This window comes from Triturus cristatus, chromosome 4_1 (genome assembly GCF_964204655.1).
Source record: "Triturus cristatus chromosome 4_1, aTriCri1.1, whole genome shotgun sequence".
In the NCBI taxonomy this organism is placed as follows: Eukaryota; Metazoa; Chordata; class Amphibia; order Caudata; family Salamandridae; genus Triturus; species Triturus cristatus.
This window is the reverse complement of record NC_140585.1, coordinates 746,823,618-746,844,448: the sequence shown is the minus strand read 5'-3', so window position 1 is coordinate 746,844,448 and position 20,831 is coordinate 746,823,618. Positions and strand designations below refer to the sequence as shown.

At 43.3% G+C, this 20,831-nt stretch overlaps 1 protein-coding gene and 1 long non-coding RNA gene across 3 annotated transcripts in view; one reads left to right on the top strand and one right to left on the bottom strand.

Moving 5' to 3' along the window:
* LOC146855467 (uncharacterized) overlaps positions 1-17,038 on the top strand; it is a 239,136-nt gene extending 222,098 nt beyond the window's left edge. The window contains exon 3 of the long non-coding RNA XR_014981330.1: positions 16,921-17,038. This is a non-coding gene — a long non-coding RNA (uncharacterized LOC146855467). The remainder of the gene's footprint in view (positions 1-16,920) is intronic.
* CHST11 (carbohydrate sulfotransferase 11) overlaps positions 1-20,831 on the bottom strand; it is a 551,611-nt gene that overhangs the window by 219,044 nt on the left and 311,736 nt on the right. The window lies entirely within an intron of this gene.

Genomic DNA, 20,831 nt, shown 5'->3' with positions numbered 1-20,831 from the left:
TCGCCATTCACTGCGAACAAAAGCCAGTCTATGCGTGTCGTGAAAACGATTGCTATTATCTTTGGTGGACAAAGGTGTTTGCAGTGGCAATCTGTTGTACACCAGAGATAGAGAACAATGCAGAATCCTGGCAAATTAAATGCAAAATGAAATGTTTGGAGCAGGCAGCAAATATGTGAGCGAACTACAGAGTATTTCCTATTTCTTTAATACTGGAGATGTTTTACCATTCTGAGAGCTGATCTGCATGAATGGTTTCTATTATTATTATTTTTTTGTGCAACCACGTACACAAACTGAAAAAAACAAGTTAGTGGAATGCAATGGTTCTTTACTAAGAACAAATATATTCAAATGGATTTCCTTAACGAGTTTTATAAGAAAGTATTCTTTCATTGACTATGGTATAGTAAGCCGTGTCATGGGCTGTCAATCATCAATCATCATAAGATGGAGAACCCAAGACTAAATCACCACCACAAGCACTCCCCACATCAACAGCTCGTTCTCTCCGAAGGTGCCTTTTCCTTATAGCAGAGTAAAGTTGTGGTTATATTTAAGAGAACTGGTGATACATTTTCTAGAGCCTCTAAAATATGCCTGGGAACTGGCGTTCTAGATCCCCTGGAACGAAGGACTTTGCCACTGTGCCAATGTGTCAAAAGGAGACAGAAAGCCAGTTGGACGGCAACCATATCCCAACCCACCTCTTGAGTTAGATGCGTTTCACATAACAATCACCTATGTAGAGTATCACAGCAATAATCAACAGAATCTAAAGCCTCTTTCATATTAGACAGGCACACCCAAGAACACTAGGAAACAATGGCTTTATTTGTAAAGATTTTAAAATCACATTCTTACTTTGTGCACACCATATGTGTAGTAACTGTTAAAAAGACAAACAGAATTAAACAATCCAACGCACCAATCTCCGGCTGGGAAGACAGGAATTGGAAACACTGGTAAAGCGCTTGGTTAGTGTATTGTAACTCTTTCCTGGCCATTCGTAGTCCTTCTGCACACATGCTCATTGTCAGTGCCTAGTAGTGAGCGAAGGATGGCGGTCTGCTTTGTTAACGACAAGATTGATTTTACTGTGCGCCATCCCGCACTCCTTCCATTTGTGAGCTCTGTAATTAGCAGTTGTAGTGTTATTGTACACTCAGATAATGAAACAAAGCAAAGTAGGTGCAAGTTGCAAATCTATTCGTCTGTGATCCTTCGAAACAACACAACTGACTTTGTGTGATAAAAACAGAAGGGGCACGGGCTTCACACGCATTGTATGCATGATTATAGCAAAACTGGTAAACGGTTATTTGACCGATTTTTGGGAAACTTATAACCTCCTGCACCAGAGGCAAATGGGCTTCCGAGCAGGGTGCAGTACAGAGACAACTCTTACTGGCGTCATCTGCTCATTTGGGTGAACACCCTAAATATCGATTCCAAAATCTCGACTGCCCAGAATATCGAAGTTAAAATATAGAGTGGACAGAATATCGAATTATCATAATATAGATAGAACAGAATATCGAAATTGGGGTACGAAATATCGATTTCCATAATATAGAATTTAAAAATATAGAATTACATAATATCGAATGTTAAAATATAGATTACTATAATATCGAATTAAAAAATATAGATATCTATAATATCGATTTTTTTAGTGTTATTTATGGTAGTATATGTGTAAAAATTATGTATTATTTTTGTAATGTATGTTTAATTTATTTAAACTAATGAATGTTATTTAATTTAATTTTTGTGTAATTTAATTCCGTAGCTGGTTGTGGGTTTATAGGGGAATAGGGTGGGAAGTAATTTAATTATGGTTAATTAAATATTAATTATATTTATATGTTTTGATAATTAATTGATTGATAATTAAATATTAATTGGTAATTAATTTTTATTGATTGGTAATTAATATATATTAATTGATTAATTGATTATTATGTTAATTGTATTTTTTATTATTAGGAGCGGGTTGTGGGTTTGTAGGGGAATTGGGTGGGAAGTAATTTAATTGTAATAAAATAAATCATTTTTTTTATTTATGTGTATTGATAATTAATTGGTAATTAATTATTAATTGGTAATTAATTTGTATTAATGGGTAAATAATTTGTATGAATTGATAATGTTTATTAATTGCAAAATTATTTTTATTAATTGATTGATTGATAATAATGTTAATTGTATTTTTTATTATTGGGAGTGGGTTGTGGGTTTATAGGGTAATTGGGTGGGAAGTAAATTAATTGTAATAAAGTAAATAATATTTTTATTTATGTGTAATGATAATTGATAATTAATTATTAATTGGTAATTAATTATTATTAATTGCTCATTTATTTTTTTCAATGGTAATTAATTGTTATTAACTGGTAACTATTTTTAATTAACTTTTTATTGGTATTGATAATTAATGTAATCTTATTTTAAAAATAAATCATTACTTTCCCTACTTTTGCACTCTCAGGAGTGGGAATAGTATTTTTTACCCTCCCGCTATCCAACTCTTTCCCTACTGTTACACTCTTTGAAGTGGGAATAGTAATTTTTACCCCTACACTATCCAGCGTTTTCCCTACTGTTGCATTCACTGGAGTGGGAATAGTAATTTGTACCCCTACGCTATCCAACGCTTTCCCTACTGTTGCACTCACTGCAGTGGGAATAGTAATTTTTCCCTTCTTGCTATCCAACGCTTTCCCTACTGTTGCACTCTCTGGAGTGGGAATAGTAAATTTTATCCTCCCGCTATCCAACGCTTTCCCTACTGTTGCAATCTTTGGAGTGGGAATAGTAATTTTTACCCCTACGCTATCCAACGTTTTCCCTACAGTTGCACTCACTGGAGTGGGAATAGTAATTTTTACCCCTACGCTATCCAACGCTTTCCCTACTGTTGCACTCACTGGAGTGGGAATAGTAATTTTTATCCTCTCGCTATCCAACGCTTTCCCTACTGTTGCACTCTTTGGAGTGGGAATAGTAATTTTTACCCCTACGCTATCCAACGTTTTCCCTACTGTTGCACTTACTGGAGTGGGAATAGTAATTTTTACCCCTACGCTATCCAACGCTTTCCCTACTGTTGCACTCACTGGAGTGGGAATAGTAATTTTTACCCCTACGCTATCCAACATTTTCCCTACTGTTGCACTCACTGGAGTGGCAATAGTACTTTTTATCCTCCCGCTATCCAACGCTTTCCCTACTGTTGCACTCTTTGGAGTGGGAATAGTAATTTTTACCCCTACGCTATCCAACATTTTCCCTACTGTTGCACTCACTGGAGTGGGAATAGTAATTTTTACCCCTACGCTATCCAACGCTTTCCCTACTGTTGCACGCACTGGAGTGGGAATAGTAATTTTTACGCTCTCACTATCCAACAAAATCTCTACTTTTTTTACATTACTTTTATTATGTTTACATATTAAGCTTATTTATAATATATTATGTATGTTTTATTTAATTGTTTTTAATATTTAATTACTTTTATATAATTTTTAATACATTTAAAAAATTCGATATTTTAGCTAACTATATTTTAACATTCTATATTTTGGAATCGATATTTTAGTACTTACCTGTTTGTAGATAGGGAGTCGATATTCTGTCCTTCTATATTTTGGCGTCGATATTTTGTGTAGTCGATATTTTGTCTCTTGATATTAAGTCAATGAACTGCTCATTTGGCCTTACTATGGTGTCACATGCGGACGACACCCAGATCGTCGTGTCCTTGTCACCCAATACCAGCTTAACATCGGAGAAACTGTCCATCTGTTTGGAGCAGGTGAACAAGTGGATGGCAACTCGCTGTCTTAAACTGAAAGGCGAGAAAATGGAGGTCATGGTCATTGGAAACAATCCATCACTCTTGGACTATGTCCTCTGGCCCTCGTGCCTGAGTAATTGCTCTTCCCTCAAGATGGAAGTGAAGAGCCAGGGGGTATTAATGGATAAAGATCTGACCATGGCCTCCCAGGCAAAGAAAACGGCAGGTACATGTTTCAGTCTCCTGAGAGGTCTCCGATAGACTCTTAAATGGCTCCCTGTGAAAACTCAGAGAATAGTGGTACAAAACTGGTACTTTCATGCCTAGATTATGGCAATTCTCTCTACCTAGGCAGCCCTGTCTATGTCATCTGGAAGCTGCAAGTTATTCAAAATGCTGCAGCCTGAGTACCACTGGGCATTCCAAAAACACGATTTGCTCATTTTAATCTAGCAAGCCTCCACTGGTTGCCAGTAAGCAAGAGAACTTAATTCACAGCCTTGTGCCTCAGTCATCACATCACCCCGTATAGCAATGCGAGACAGCTAGGATCCAAGAAATGCTCTCTCCTGGGTATCCCCAGAATTAAAAGAGTGAGAAGTGGAGGTCGGTCATTTGCCTTTTCAGCGTCAAAGCTCTGGAATTCACTTCCTATTCACCTTAGAATTTACAGCAACCTGCTAATCTTCAGGAAGCATCTAAAGAAGGACACACTTTTCTCGTAATCAATGCATTCATTCCCTCATGAATCCTGTCAGAGTTGGGAAGCCCATTTCTGGGTAGCTATGCTCTCTACAATAAACTGTAACATAACATAATGTTCTTTAGAAAAAAGAGAATGACACGGACAGCGCTGGCTGTGTCACAGTGTTTTTTTTAACTTATGGCAGGTGTCGGGGTGATAAAGCAACATGAATAACAGGTGGGTGGAGATTATAATGCAACACAAATAACAGGCAGGTGCGGGTGATAAAGCAACACGAATAACAGGCGGGTGTGCGGGGCTACAGCAACACGGACAACTGAAATAGTAGCTGAATCACAACGCAATCAACGGAACAACACTAATCCAACTAAATCAACCAGTACTTGGTCCATGCTCCAAACTAAAGAAAAGGAAATGACATTGGCAACCGGTGGCCAATTAGGAGACAGCGAATGACAACTAAGTCAATGAATAGTAAGCAATGACCGAGCTAATAGCCCCTAATAGTAAAGAAGAACCCCTCAAGCGACAGCGCTTGCGCTGTCAGCAAGCGTGACCTAAAAAAACATTCTTGATTATAGATGCTTATTGCATTAGGGCTTATATTTAATGTATAGTTTCATGTGTTTTCTGTAATACCAAGATGTCCCTTTTCAGTTACCTCTTTGCACACAAAGACATACAAATATCAGATGAAAATTGCATTCGTCTGGAATCATGCGTTTCATTCACTCGCTTTTCTCCTTTTTCCACTTTTTAATTTTGAGCTTTGCTGCCAAGGGCATGGTGTGAAATAAATGACTGTAAAACGCATATATAATATTACCATATGGAAATCTTATACATTCACAAATACAGTTGTGCATTTAATTCATGCTCTACAGAGGTGCTGACACTGCAGTTCTTAATAAGGTGCATCTACACGTCTTTGGGATACAGCATAATGGTTGTCTCATTTCCAAGCGACTGCACAAGATACGAAAGACCATCTAGGCCAATCCCATTCATATTGTTATTTTTTGTGCTGCATTCGTCATCAGGCAGGTAGTTGTGATAAATAAATATACCTCATTTCCTTCTGTGCTGCTGAAACTACAGAAGCACGGTGGCATTTGTGTGTGCTGCTGTGCTAGGAACATTTATAATTTGTTTTTCCCAGGGCGGTTCTACAGACAGGCATGCAAGGCGAGGAAATTGCTGGTATAACAACTTACAACAACCTCATCTCGAGCGTACATCACCAGGGGCCTCTGAGGAGAAGGATGGAGCCAAGCAGATGCTAGAATCTGATTCATTACAAAAATTCCGCAGGGCTGTTAATAAGTCTCAACACTCGTCTATGTCGCTGCATCCTATGCAGGGTCTGCCTGAAGCAGCCAGCCACGAAGATGAGAGAAGCGCTGACCTGCTTCCAGGAGACAAGGATGTGCCCCCCCTCCGCGCACCCCCCACCAACCAGTCCTCTCTTCGGTCGTAACATGGACTCCACTGGACCATACCAGCAGCTCCCAGACCCTGTAGTGAGCTCAACACGCTTCGAAGCGATTGGGTGGCAGAGCACTCTGTGCATAATTTTCTTAAATAATTTGCCTACGTCCATAAAAACAAGGTTCTATTAGTATTATATTTTTTCATAGTGTTGCCTTTTTCCTTTAAAGGCAACACACAAATTACACCAGTGCATCGCTGTTCTCCCACCATTATGACTGCCACTCTCAGCAGTAACAAAGAGACACTCACACAACTGCAATACACAACGCATGCTGATATACAACTGTTCTTCACTACTACAGCTGGCACTCTGACTAGCATAACACATTATTCTCACCACTACACCCACATGCATGCTTGTGCATCGCAGCACGCTCTCGGGTACAACTGTTGCTCTAACCAGTATCCGAACCCCTCTCTCACCACCACGAAACACAACACGCCAGTTCATCGTAGTATCCTCAATGGTACAAATGCCACTCTCACCACTACAAAACACAACACGCCAGTCCATCGTAGTATCCTCAATGGTACAAATGCCACTCTCACCACTGCAAAACACATCATGCTAGTCCATCGTAGTATCCTCAATGGTACAAATGCCACTCTCACCACTGCAAAACACATCATGCTAGTCCATCGTAGTATCCTCAATGGTACAAATGCCACTCTCACCACTACAAAACACAACACGCCAGTCCATCGTAGTATCCTCAATGGTACAAATGCCACCCTCACCACTACAAAACACAACACGCCAGTCCATCGTAGTATCCTCAATGGTACAAATGCCACTCTCACCACTGCAAAACACATCACGCCAGTCCATCGTAGTATCCTCAATGGTACAAATGCCACTCTCACCACTACAGTAGAAAACACAACACGCCAGTCCATCATAGTATCCTCAATGGTACAAATGCCACTCTCACCACCACGAAACACAACATGCCAGTCCATCGTAGTATCCTCAATGGTACAAATGCCACTCTCACCACTACAATACACAACATGCCAGTCCATCGTAGTATCCTCAATGGTACAAATGCCACTCTCACCACTACAATACACAACACGCCAGTCCATCGTAGTATCCTCAATGGTACAAATGCCACCCTCACCACTACAAAACACAACACGCCAGTCCATCGTAGTATCCTCAATGGTACAAATGCCACTCTCACCACTACAATACACAACACGCCAGTCCATCGTAGTATCCTCAATGGTACAAATGCCACTCTCACCACTGCAAAACAAATCACGCCAGTCCATCGTAGTGTCCTCAATGGTACAAATGCCACTCTCACCACTACAATACACAACACGCCAGTCCATCGTAGTATCCACAAAGGTACAAATGCCACTCTCACCACTACAAAACACAACACGCCAGTCCATCGTAGTATCCTCAATAGTACAAATGCCACTCTCACCACTACAAAACACAACACGCCAGTCCATCGTAGTATCCTCAATGGTACAAATGCCACTCTCACCACCACGAAACACAAAGTTTAACAGTACATTACGGGGTTCTCATAAGTTACCACTGGTACTCTTACCTTTACAAACAACACTCTTACCACTACAACAGTCAATTAATCCTGGTACGTGACTGCATTCCCACTAGTAAATTTGGCATTTTCACCAATATGAAACTGTCACTCTCACTACTATAATACACTCTGAAGGTCAGTATACTGCAGCACTGTTATTAGGATAACAGCTGTTCTTCTGAGTACCAAAAAATACTCTCACCACTACAATATAGAATGCATGCCAGTGCACCATATTAGTTTCACTAATGCAATGACCACTCATGCAAATGCAAAACACCACTCTGACCACTACAACACACAATGCAGGTCAGTATCCCACTGTACTCTAACTAATATTACTGCAACTCTCACCACTACAACACACAAAACACACCGATTCGTCACTGTACTCTCAATAACAGAAGTGACACTTCGAACAATACAACACACTGCTCTCACCACGACAGCACACAGTGCATTGCCGTACATTGAAGCACTCTCACAAGTACAACTGCCACACAACACCATTCTTAAAACTACAACACGCAATGTACACCAGTACTGTGCAGCACTCTCACTAGTGCAACTGACACTCTCACCAATACTAAAACATCAATCTCACCCAATCATATCAATATAATGTTGCGCTCACTAGTACAAATGATACTGTCAACAGCAAGAAGACACCACTCACACCCCCTGTATCACACAATGCAAGTCAATGCATCGCGGCTCTCTCACTAGGGCAAGTGACACTATTACCAGTACAGCACAGCACTTATGCAAACACAACACCTTGGTCTCCCGAGTATATGGCTTGACTCCCATTAGCACACCACACACTCCTCTCCTCAAAGATCTCAGAGGTTCAATTCAGATAAAAGCAGAAGGCTGTGAGAAGACCAAAGTCATAACTTTGCATTGAAAATAGTAATTAATTATCAATTTTACGGGCTATTCCGTTGCTTGGGTCCCCTGTGAAAGCCACCTTGTCACTGGCTGCCTATGGAGATCGGAGGAGGCAGGTATCTCTATGGGACCAGTAGCGGCTGGTAGGGAATGAGGGTGGGGGAGAAGGGAGGATGGCGGGGGGGCAAACACTCACTTCTTCCGCCATACGAGTCTCTCCTCCGCTTCTCGGCGAATTCACGGAACCAGGAAGCTCCCAGGCTCCAAATAGCCAATCACAACGCTGCAATGCAACGTTGTGATTGGTCTGAGTGCCTTGGGTCAGTGCTCAGATGGGGACTGGGGGCCTGTGCATGTTCCCCACCAGGCTGTGTAATGCAGCCTAGTGAGGAACATGCAAAGTGTGCATGAGTGCAAACCACTCCTCCCCTTGTGCCTCCAGCCCAGCTCCGCCCTAACCCAGCCCTGAACCTGCGAAAAATAAAGTGATAATAACTCTGTTATTATCATTTAATTTTTCCTGCTCAAAGAGCAGTGGGGCGATGCTCCTCCGCCTTAGCGGAGGAGCCGCCCCTGTATAGGTCACCTTCATGCCAATGGGCAACTTCTGCCGTTCGAGGCTCTGGTGGAACAATATGCCCCTTCCTGAGGTACAGTTTCTCCTTTATGCTTACCTCCGGGGGCCGTGCAGGGTGACACGTGAGGAGCGCAGGACTCTGAACCTGACACACATCAACTCCTGCAAAACTGCTCCACACCATGGGTGAGGGCTGTAGGTTAATTGCCTGGCTTACTAGGGGCATCCTTGCGCACAAGCAGATTTCACTGCAGCCAGTGAAGGGGGTTTGGGAGGAGGAGTTTGGCAGACCACTTCGGGATGAGGAGTGGGAATATGCACTGGCATATCCAAGGAGAGTGTCTCTTAATGCCCGCTTCAAACTCATCTAGTTTTACATCCTGCATTGCGCACATCTTGGGGCAGATTTATAACGGACTTGAGCCACTTTTACGCCGCCGTTGCGTCATTTTTGTGACGCAGCGGCGGCGTAAACCCTGCGCCATGTTGTGCCCCATTTACAACGTGACACATCTAGGGAGATGCTTCACGTTGTAAAGCCTGTGCCACATGTGGGCGTACCTGCACGGGGGGGGGGGGCGTTCCGGCGCAGGAACGCCTCCGAAAAGTGGCTGAGTGAAATCTACAAGATTTCACTCAGTCACTTTTCCGGCCATGCTGCGTCAAAACCCTGCGCCTACTTGAAGCAGGCGTAAGGATTGACGCAGCATTGTAACAATAGGGCACCCCTGAGCCTTGCTGGAGCTGCGTCGCGCTTGCGACGCAACTCCAGCAATGCGCCAACCTTCCGCCATCAGATGCGTCACGCATCTGTTTATCCTTGCGCCACGATGCGCTGCATTGTAAATGCGGCGCATCTATTGTGGCGCAAGGGTAAACTTTCGTGACGCATCTTCCCTGGTGCATCCATGCTGATTTGCAGGGATGCGCCAGGGAACATAAATCTGCCCCCTTTACCCTAAGCAAATCGCCTGGCTATTTCCCAGTGCCTCCGACTTGTGTCCTTGATGTTGCACTCAGGCAGCTATCTGAAACACATCATATGGGACTGCATACACTTGCAGACCTATTGGCCCTCCGTCCTCATGCAACTGGAGCCCCGCATGGGCATCCTGGGAGGTGATCACCTTGGGCATTTATCCCTGACCACGGACCTGTAGGGCTGCAGCCCGTTTCCTTGATTTAGCTCTTATATTAGCAAAGAGAGATGTCACATCCAGATGGAAGTCTCCCACTCCTCCGACCTCGGCTCAGTGCTTGGTGCTGTTCACCAGGTGGGTGAAGGCTGAGGCCGTGGTGCTGCATAGGGAGGGCACGCGAGGTACTCGCCAGCGGCCACTGGCCCCGGACTGAGAGGCCTGGCTCTCTAAATGAATTGATCAGCAGTAGGTGTGTATGACCACTGCCACTGTATGCCTGCCACGTTATGTCATTACCAAGTTGTAAAACCTTTGGGGAAACCCTAAATAAAAAGACGCGTATAAAAATAAAAAAAATAGAATTCATCTTTTTGAGGTAAAGTGGTGCAGAGAGGTATCAATATCTCATTTGTAATTATATTTTACCTGCTGTCTGCTGCCGGTGGTGTCTTAATGCCTCTAACCTTGCGGTTGTGCCATAAACAATCATCTCACCGTGAGAAAGAAGAGAGAGCGGAAAGGCGGAATCTGCAAGGAGACATCAGACAGCACACCTGGCAGGCCCCGCCTCCTGTCTGCAGGGTGTCAGCCCACTGGCCGGACCTGTAGCCCCTAGAGCCACAGGGGGCTTGGACATCTGGTGGACACTGGCTGCAGTCCTGCCTTACTTCTGCAGCCTCTGGAGCGCCTTTCTAAGTTTCAAAGCCCTTTCCAATCTCACTTGTGGCACCCAGGTTTCATGTGGGAGTGATGTAAGTGTACAACAGCGTTCAGTTGTCAAGGTGTGAAGATTCGGCTCAAAAGTCATACCTTACAGTCGCAATCAGTGATGATAAAAGCTGTTTTTGTCCTCCGGAGGCAAGTAGACTTGTCAGTTTTGAACTCCTCAAGGCTCAATTTCCATGGGATTTCACCTAAGTATATTTAACTCCTCCTAATAAGGCTGGGATCCAGGGCTTTCAGCAACAGCCTGTCCCCTTCTGGTGTGGGGAGCACAGAGCTGTTGAATGAAAAAAACAGAACAGCAAACGCCTAACAAGACCGAGGAGAAAGGCCGTGCCTGGTCAAGTCGAACTGTAGGCTGGTGGGAAGAGGAATGGAGGTGACAGAATGGCGAGGATGCGGAAAATTGTTTTTTTTGTACTGCAAATGCCACACTCAGTGTTCATTGCAAACTGAGGACCAGTTCCAAGGCTGCAGGGCGTTTTATATAATTGTGGATTTGCCAAAGTTTCCATATGATGCACTGTTTCCTCCAAAATTTGCAGATTCAAATTACAAAACTAGATTTCACATCAAATGGCTCCAAGGCTGATAACATAGATTTTCGTTGTTTCAGAGACTTTGTAAGCTATCGATTACTGCATTTTTGGCATTACAGAGGTGAACATTTTGCCACAATTGAGATAATATCCACACCCCATCCCAAAGGGTACTAACAGGGACTCACAGATCCTGATGAAAGCCACTGTATTGGGGTACGTGCCAGAAACTAGTTCAACATATTTAGGGCTAAGGAGTGATAGTAACTCAATTTAACCCATCTTCCCCAGGTTTTAATGTTGTCAGACGGACCCTGGAATAAACACTGATATGGGCACCGCCTGGGCAATTTTAACCATCACTTCATATAGATCCCACACCCTTTTCCTAGAAAAGTGCTCCCTTGTGAAGAAAAGGGTCATAGCTCGCCTCGAACCTGAGAGGATCATGAAGAACTCGATGATGAAACATGTCACTGAATAGCATTCCCTGAGTGAGAGTTCCTTTTAAGAACAAGCATTGGCATAGCCGATAGTTCTCGCCTTTGGGACCTTATAAGTATTTAAGTATGCACCACATTATCCTGGGTGCTACAACATCTACAGATGCTGTATTTTTCCATTCCGGGTTGGAGTAGTCCCATTATTAGTGGATCAGATAGAGGATGCTAGCGACTGACTGCTCTTAAAACAATATTTAAACAAGTGTCCTCCTGGACATACACAGAGACATCTGCAAGTGTGCACACGGACAGACATGGCAACAGAAGAAAGTGTGCACAGCTACTGCGATAGATGCACGTGTGCACATCAACACAGACAGTGCGATAGTTACAAACGTGCAACCGTACAGATGCAAGTGTGCCCACACACTGACAGTCTCAAACGTACACAAAATACACCCAGCCACACTAATGCAGCACAAGGGAATGTAAAAAGCAGCACACATATGTAGGCAAGTACACAACTACAGTCAGACAGTCACAGAGTAATAATGACAAACCAATACGGACAGGCTGATAGTCACAGAGGAACATTTTTAATTAACCATCACACAGACAAGTAAAGGAAAACATCTAGACATGCACACATAGACTTCAGCATGTAGTTAAAAAAGGGAAGATAGAAACACGCAGTCTTGTTTGCGGACAGACGTTCACAGAGACATACATGTGCACAGACATGCAGAGGCAAACATGCATGCCTACCCGCAGACTGCCACGAGGATGTGGAGATATGCACATGAAACATAATGGTAATGCAGAGAACACGAGACATACCGACATGTACACACACATGCAAAGAGGCACACATGCACATTTGCAGCTAAACAATGGGGAGGGGTCAGCATGCAGACACACAGATGCAGGGGGCTGCGTTAAACAAAACCTAGACAAAAAGAGAGCTGGAGAAGTGCTTACTCAAACATGCACGACAAGCACAACACAGTCAAGTTTGTATGTCCTGCTCTGTGGTTTTTGGTCACGCTGATGCTACCTTGTGGGGCTACAGGCCGAAACACACAGAAAACAGACAACATATGAGCAGGCCTATCAGTTGTAAGAAAAAGTTGGGGTGAAGGAGAGGGACTGCAGAGACATGCAGTGACTAAGAGTGCATGTCAAAAATTAAAACATGAGGGAGGAGAGGGGTAAAGGCATCGAAGCGCGGTGGGGGTGTTGAGTTAAATCACGGGGTGGGAGGAAGGGTGCTAAGCACAGCTTATTCGGAAACTTCTAAAGAGAAGATAAACATGAACAGAGGCAGATTAGCGAGGTCACGAGTGCAACAGAGCCTGTGCATATAAAAGCGGCAAATAATCCATTTGACAATTAAGACTGAAGTCGCTGTGGACATTTTGCCTGGCTCTAGTATGTCTCCCATTTCCTGATGTGACGCAGTACGCAAGCACAGTTTAGTGTACGTTGATGCTTTTGTTGTTTACGTGCTTTATAACTGAGGTTAACCAAATGAAATAAAAGAAAACTTAACAAGAACAGAGTAGTATGTGCTTGCAAAGAGAAGAAGCGCATTGTGGCGGATATGTTCAACAGTTCAAAAATGAGGATAAAAAAAGACTTACAGGGTGTTGGAGCAGCAGCAACGTGTGGGAGATGGTGGGGGATGGCATGGGGAGTTGGGTGATTTACACCAAACATAAAGCGCAGCAGCTGCCATGCTGACAAAAAAGGCACAAGGCCGCACACTCACAAACAGAAATGCTCATTGTAAATAAAAAATTACAGTAACAGAAGCAAAATTGGGAGCCGTCAGAGCACGGTGAGATAAGGTGATTTAAGCCAAACATGTAGTGCGGCATACGCCGTCCTGACAAAAGGTGTGCAGCGCCACACCCACAAACTGAAGTATTTGCAAATACAAAATTACAGTTACAGAAGCAAAATTGGGCGAAAACCATGAAAACAAACTAAAAAAAGCAGACGGGCTGGCGGTTTCATTAATAGCCCGGGATGACACCCCACTTTACCCTCCAATCAAACAGAGCATGGGCTTGGTGCCCAAACTTATGTCCATTGCTGTTGCTTGTGCCGCAAGATGTTTCGATGTTAGTCTGTTCGCCAAGGAGGAGGAGGAGGAAGAAGAGACTGAGGTGCCAACCAAAGCTAAATACATTTTTAAAAAGTAGTGCGTCCAAACTAAAACATATGGCCAGTAATAAAAGGATCCATGTAGCAGGGGCAGTGTCCAGGGAGGTAACAAAACAGCCAAAAAGCTGGACAAATGCAAGCTATCACCAACAAAACCAAAGGAATTTCTAAAGGCCCATGAAACAACCAATGAAAAGCAGTGGGCGTGTTCAAAGCCCAGAGAGTGAATACAACATTCCTCGAAGACAGAGCATGCTCACTGTCTAGGCTCTACCGAAAAAGGTTTTTCTCCTGGAACAAGTGGGCTCCTTTCACATGATCCAGGGATGACTCTCTTTTGATTGTTAGAATGTTGACAATACTAAGCCTGGGTGGTGAACTCCACTCCGTTCAAGGAGTTTGTGGAATTTTTTGCACACCGTGCTGCACTGAGTTCATAGAGTTCTGCAAACCTCTGCTCAGCGGAACAGAGTTTTTTCCTCGCTCGCTAACGGTAAGTTGGCAAACGCGAGCGAGGAAAATCCAACGCTAGACCACTTCCCAGCGAGATTTCTCAACGCAGACGGTCACTGATGGTCTCTACCGCTTACGTTGAGAAACCTCCTGTTCGCGTTGAGGAAGCTGCCACTCGAGTAGAACTTCTACTCGAGCAGCAGAAAGAAGCAGTGCCCTCTGGCACTGTGCGCGATGACGTTCGCACTGATTTTACAGCGTGGGACAAACACCCGGCACTAAATATCAGTGCAAAAGATGTGAGGTAACTCACTCCACCACTTGCGGAACTCCACGTAGGTTGGCGGAGTTTGTCACTTTGCGGCATAGAAAATACCCTTCATGACACTATATGCCAGGTTTTTCCATTAGACACCTGAACATTATCCATTGTATCTGCCTTAGAAAGTTAAAGGATGATTTGAAGAAAAGGTTTGATTCCTGAGCTTTGCAGGCTGCACGCAGATCTCCAGAGCAGGTGCACCAACATGCTCAGTTCTCCTATCAACAATAAACAGGCACTAACAAAGACAATAGATCTTGTTTTTACTCTGAGTCCTTGTTAAAAGTTTAAAGAAAGACCTGCTACAGGGAACAAAAAACATAACAAAAAAGACTGCTTTATGTACATAGCGCATCTATGAGATAAATAGTTTCATGTGTGATGATTTAATGTACTTTTGAGATGTAAAATAGTGCCAAATGCACTTCAATGCAAGCTCTCCAAAGGAGGTGGAATGATGCACCAAGCAGTCAAAAGCATGGTGTGAGAGTCAAAGTCCACTCTATGTATATTTTAAAGAATTGGTAACAATAGGTCTATGACACAACTATGCTGTCAGTACAGACCTTAACAAGCATTGGCAAAGACAATAGGTCTCGCCGATGGGAGACCAATTGGCTTGGTCAATCGGGTGGGGGTGGCTAACGGGGGTAGTGAAGAAACAGAGATGAGGTGGGTGGGAAAACACAGGGTTGAAAAAACAGGGAGCAGATGGGAATAAGTAAAGCAGAACATTAATAATGCTTCGCTGCTGTGTTTTTAAGCAGAATAAACTGACTCACTTGCAGCCCCTTTTCTTTAGCCTTAAAGTGTTAAGCACTCCACTGTCCATTACAGGAACTGGCTGCCATGTCAGCACCTGCTGGAGTAACGAGCCACGCACAGAGAGTATGCGCATGTGCAGTGTGCTAGATATTAGCCCCACCGCTCCCGTGAATGATCCTCTCAGGCGCTCTGGTTCTGCTAATGGATCAAGCATTATGAGGATCAAAATGAGTGAATTATTTTTACATCCCATGTCAACATTTTAAAAATAAAACTGTATGTTTGAAAGAAAGTAAAAACCAAAATGACAACACACAATAGAAAAATAATTGGCAATTGTGACAATAAATAGGAACGGAGCTCAGAGCAACATTTGTCACAGCAAACGTGATGATAACCAGGAGTGGAGCGACTCAAAACTCAAGCGCTCGTGTCAAATGTGGTAAATGTGACAATAAACAGGGACAGAGCTCGGTGCAACATCTGTCCCAGCAAATGTGATGATAAACAGGAACAGAGAGACTGAAAATACATGTGCTCATGTTATGGGCAGAAACCAACGAAAACAAGGGTGAGTGCATCATGGAGGGGGTGGAGAGAAGCATACTGGAGAGGGAGAGAAACACCACATTTAGCTTCAACAACACACAAAAACAAAATGTATATGTCAAAAACTTTACATGCAGCTCCAGTGCCCTAGTTTCTTGTTTTTATGGCCTGTAGGCAATTATGGAGCGGGGCACTGGGGAGAGAGTGGCCCCGGTGCCTGCTGAAGAACGGAGTCACGCACAGAGAGTATGCAAATGCGTAGTGCGCCAGGTGTTAGTCCTGCCCCTCCTGAGAATGATCCTCTCAGGCTCTCTGGTTCCGCTAATGGATTGCGCGTTATGAGGATCAAAATGAGCGAAGGATTTTTACATCACACGCTAACATTTTAAAAATAAAACTTTATGCTTAAAAGAAAGTAAAACCCAAAATTCACATAATTAAAAAAAAAATTGGCAAATGTAACGATAATCAGGTACGGTGCTCTGAGTGGTATTTTTATCACAGCGAATGTGATGAGAAACAGGAACGGAGCGACTCAAAACTCGAGCACTTGTGTCAAATGTGGTAAATGTGACGAACACAGGAACGGAGCTCAGAGCGACATCTGTCACAGCGAACGTGATGATAAACAAGAACAGAGCGACTGAAATACGTGCGGTAGTCAGAAACCAACAAAAACAAGGGTGAGACCATCACGGAGGGGGTGAGGGGAAGCATACAGGCGAGAGAGAACAACACCATATTTAACTTCAACAACACATGAAAACCAAATTAGTTTCTTGTTTTTATTGCCTGTAGGTAATTATGGAGTGGGGGCTCAGGAGAAATATCGGGCAGAGTGTGGCCAGTAAGACGTGCACTGACCAGCGGAACCATAAACAGGATCTGGCACTCACCTAAACGTCCTGTAATCGTGATAGAAATAGTACGATTTTCAGTTTTCAACAGAGAATCCTTAAAATGTTTAGCAATAAAGTTTCTGTGCGGAATGTTAAACCTCTGTACAATTGTTTTTATCACAACAGCAGACGTTGATTCTGGCTTTTTCAAGGAGATTAAGTCAATATTAAAACAGGAACAAATAATTCTACATCTCTTCTTCAGTAGCACCAGGTTAACACAAATGATGTTGGGTCAAACTAGCCAACAGTCTTGGGAGTATTTCAAATGTTATCTGGGTCTGGTGTGTCGATGGAGAGCCAGGGGACTACTAGGACTACTGATGTACACGGCGATCTCCCCATCCAACATGGCGCCGCGGTATACGCCTGAACTCCTCCCATGCTAGACAGGATTGCACCGACCATGCAACTAATGTACATGGCGATCAACAGGCCATGAAGACAAGAGACTAATGGCCCGCAGATCGCTGTGTACGTTAGCTGCATGTTTGCGACACTAAAAAATGTCGTCGGCAGAGCACATTTTGTTCGGAAAGCCAAAACACATAACAATCCTAAAACACGAGCCAAGGCAAAATGTAAATGTAAATGTAAATGTATGTGTCTTGTAAAGCGCACTGCTGCCCTGAGGCGTCCTGGCGCTGTAGACCGCTGGGGAACCCGTCCTGGCTATCCCTGTGAGATGGTCCCTCCAGGGTATCTCCAAGGTGAAACCAGGCATCCCCGGCGAATGTGGGGGGCCGTTGTGGAGATGAGGCAAGCTAATGCTCAGAGTTGCCGAGTGTGTTCCTGGTTAGAGTAGGTACCGAGGCGAGAATTGTCGAGTCCGTTTTGACCCTGGTCCACGACCCTGCCGCGTCGGGAATTGAACCCTGGTCCCTGGCCGATTCTCTGCTTACAGATCTGCCGCCTCTAACCAGTGAGCCACACCTCTCCACCAAAAAGAAAGAAATAGTGCGCCAAAACGAACATAAATGGGCGGAAGGGAAATGCTACATGTAACAGGGCCAGGCTCCATGGGAGGGAGCAACATAGCAAAAAGAGTGACAAGTATAACCGATTCACAATTAAAAACCAAGGGTTTCCGAAAGGCACACAAATGAATGAATGAAAAGTAATGTGCATGCTATGAGCCCACAGATACAACATGTCTCAAAGAGACAGGGCATGCGCTGCCTAGGCCAGACCTAAAAATGGGTACCTTCCTTCCAAGAAACTCAAGTGTGTACTTGTCTTTTCTCAGTTTTCAGCTCATGTCAATGCCGCAAAAGCAAACAAACTTTTATTGTAAACTTGATACTCATATGACCTCCTGAAATACACTTTATGACCACGCAGTATGATTGGCAGGTTGGTTACAATATACGGGGCAGGGCTGTGGGGGACAGCCCCAAAAGAGTCTCTCCAAATGTTAGAGGATGGATTCTTTAAGAGGATAGTCTCCTTTCCTAGCACATTCTCTAACTATGTTTGCCATCTAGAACTAAGCTTACCCTACATGACCTAACACAGACTACAATAAAAAAAAACTGCCTGTCACTGGACATTGTACATAAAATTATCCGGATTCAGTACGTCAAAGCTATGCTGATTTGGTTAGGCCCAACAGAACTATTCCCAATCTGAGTTCTTGCTCCAAATTATCAAAAAAAGAGACTAAAGGCAATATTTTCTCCAAAGGCAGAATACGATAGAAAGGAAAAGTACCACGCGAAATCTTGTGTAATGTCCCCAATGGAGGGCGAGTATTCGTACTTAGAAAGAGTCAGAAACTCACAGCACAGATTCATTCTTCTGAGATTTCGCACAAACCTAATTCCTTTGATACTGGGCTTTCCTGCGAAAAGGTATTCATTTAAAGACATAATACCTTGCGCATGTGATAATTTTTCGGAACAATCTGACCTTCATGTCTTTTTCTTCAGCCACTTTTATAAAATACAAAGAGCAAGATACATTTGACCCCTTTTAAGATGATGTAATTTTTTACAATGCCGCCCTGCTTTGTATTTCTTGAAAAGGCTTAATGACCCTTTTGTCTGGTTTTCTGTAGCTTCATTTCTTTGGTCTTGCAGGTGAAGGAGGCAATTTATTAATTGAGAATTGTAGAATGGTCAAAAGGCCATTTAACTGATTTTACTCATCACTTAGTAATCTAGGGTGTTGATAAAGGGCACCAAGTAGTTTTTCTTTTCTAAATTCTTCAATTGATATCTGTATAAGTTTTTTGTTGTTGCTCTAATGATTCTGGCAGTTGTTTATCTGCAACCAATTTACAGCTATTTGTACCTTGGCGATCATGCTGGCAATGGGGATAGTTGAAATTGCACCGTGTTCACTACTATGGTTAGCGGCACTAATTAACTAAATGCCGTGTGTCGAAGAATAGCCAGACCTGATGTCCTGCTGTCTAAGGTTTGCAATATCTCTGTTGTATTTTAATCCCTCATTGTATTTTATTGACCGGTAATGTACTGTGTATTTTAACCCCTTACTGTATTTTAATGATCGAAATTTTAATGTATTGTACTTTCATGATCCTCGTCGCCTGACTGGATCGATTAAAGTTACTTGATTGATTAATTGATTGGCGGGTCTCTTGCTGAACGAAACTTTGCCCGGTTCACCCCTGCTGGAAGAGCATGGTCTCTCAAGAATGGAGAGGCTAGCAGAGTTATATGCGGAAAAATCTGAAGGGACAGCGTAGACACGTTTGGAATTGGAACAGTTCTTAAACATATTCCAATTTGAATGTCTTTTATCTTACAATCAGAGGACGTAGGCCTGCCTAGGGACTCAACACCTGGTTGCTAAAGGGTTCTCGCGTCCAGGCATCATTAGTAGAACCTAAGCTAACTCCCTTATTCCCCATAACCAAGAATTCAGAACCCCCAACCCAAGTAAGTGTGTGGGGAATAGAACACGAAAAAATGTAATAACACTATAATCTGAAATACTAAATCACACCCATAACTGTGATGTCTGTATAGATAGGCACATGCACATACAGAATATTATCAAAAGGTGTCGTCCACCCATGAGATACAAACAGAAAAAAGACAGAAGCTGCCCCAGTTACTATTTCACATATGATGCTTTCTGAAATCAGTAAGGCCCCAAAAAGCTGACCCTTTATTCTAAAACGTTGCTCCATAAACAGAATCCAAACATCACAGAACCCACTAGTTTCAAAAAGGGAAACACAAGCATGACTGCCAGGGCTCTTTTCCTTTAGTTTCACTATATTTCGTTTTGTTGTAAGGGCTTACAAACTTAAGAGGGAATTAACCTATGGTTATTTACCTGTCATTCTAAAAGAAAACCCTGCCCTGTCTTTCTATGATTGCATCTACACTGGAGTTGTATCTCTTGGTCGACCCCCTTGCACAACCTTTCAGACTTTTCGATGAGTCAGCACTGGCACAGGCCTCTGCCAACAGCCCCCCCAGAGTCGCCCCGTCCGGCTCTCCTGTAGGTGAGAGCTCCTATGCAGAGTTCTTCCTACACATGTTGTCCAGGGCTCGTTTTCATCCTAGGGTTTTTGGGCGCCTACAATGCATTAATAGTTCAGGTATGAAGAGGCAAAGAGTGTCACTTTTCACACTTCTGGCAGAAATACTATATTTCTGTGCATTTCTACGGATCGGGTTCAGTTCTAGAAATTTCCAGAGAGCCACGACGCTTGACGTGCACCTCCCCACTTTCAGTTCGCTCCAATATTGAGCCGAACACAGGAGAGTTTTAAGATCAGGTCCGCCAGTGTACTCCAGAGGCTCCCTCAAAACTAGTTAACAGCCCACTGTGAGC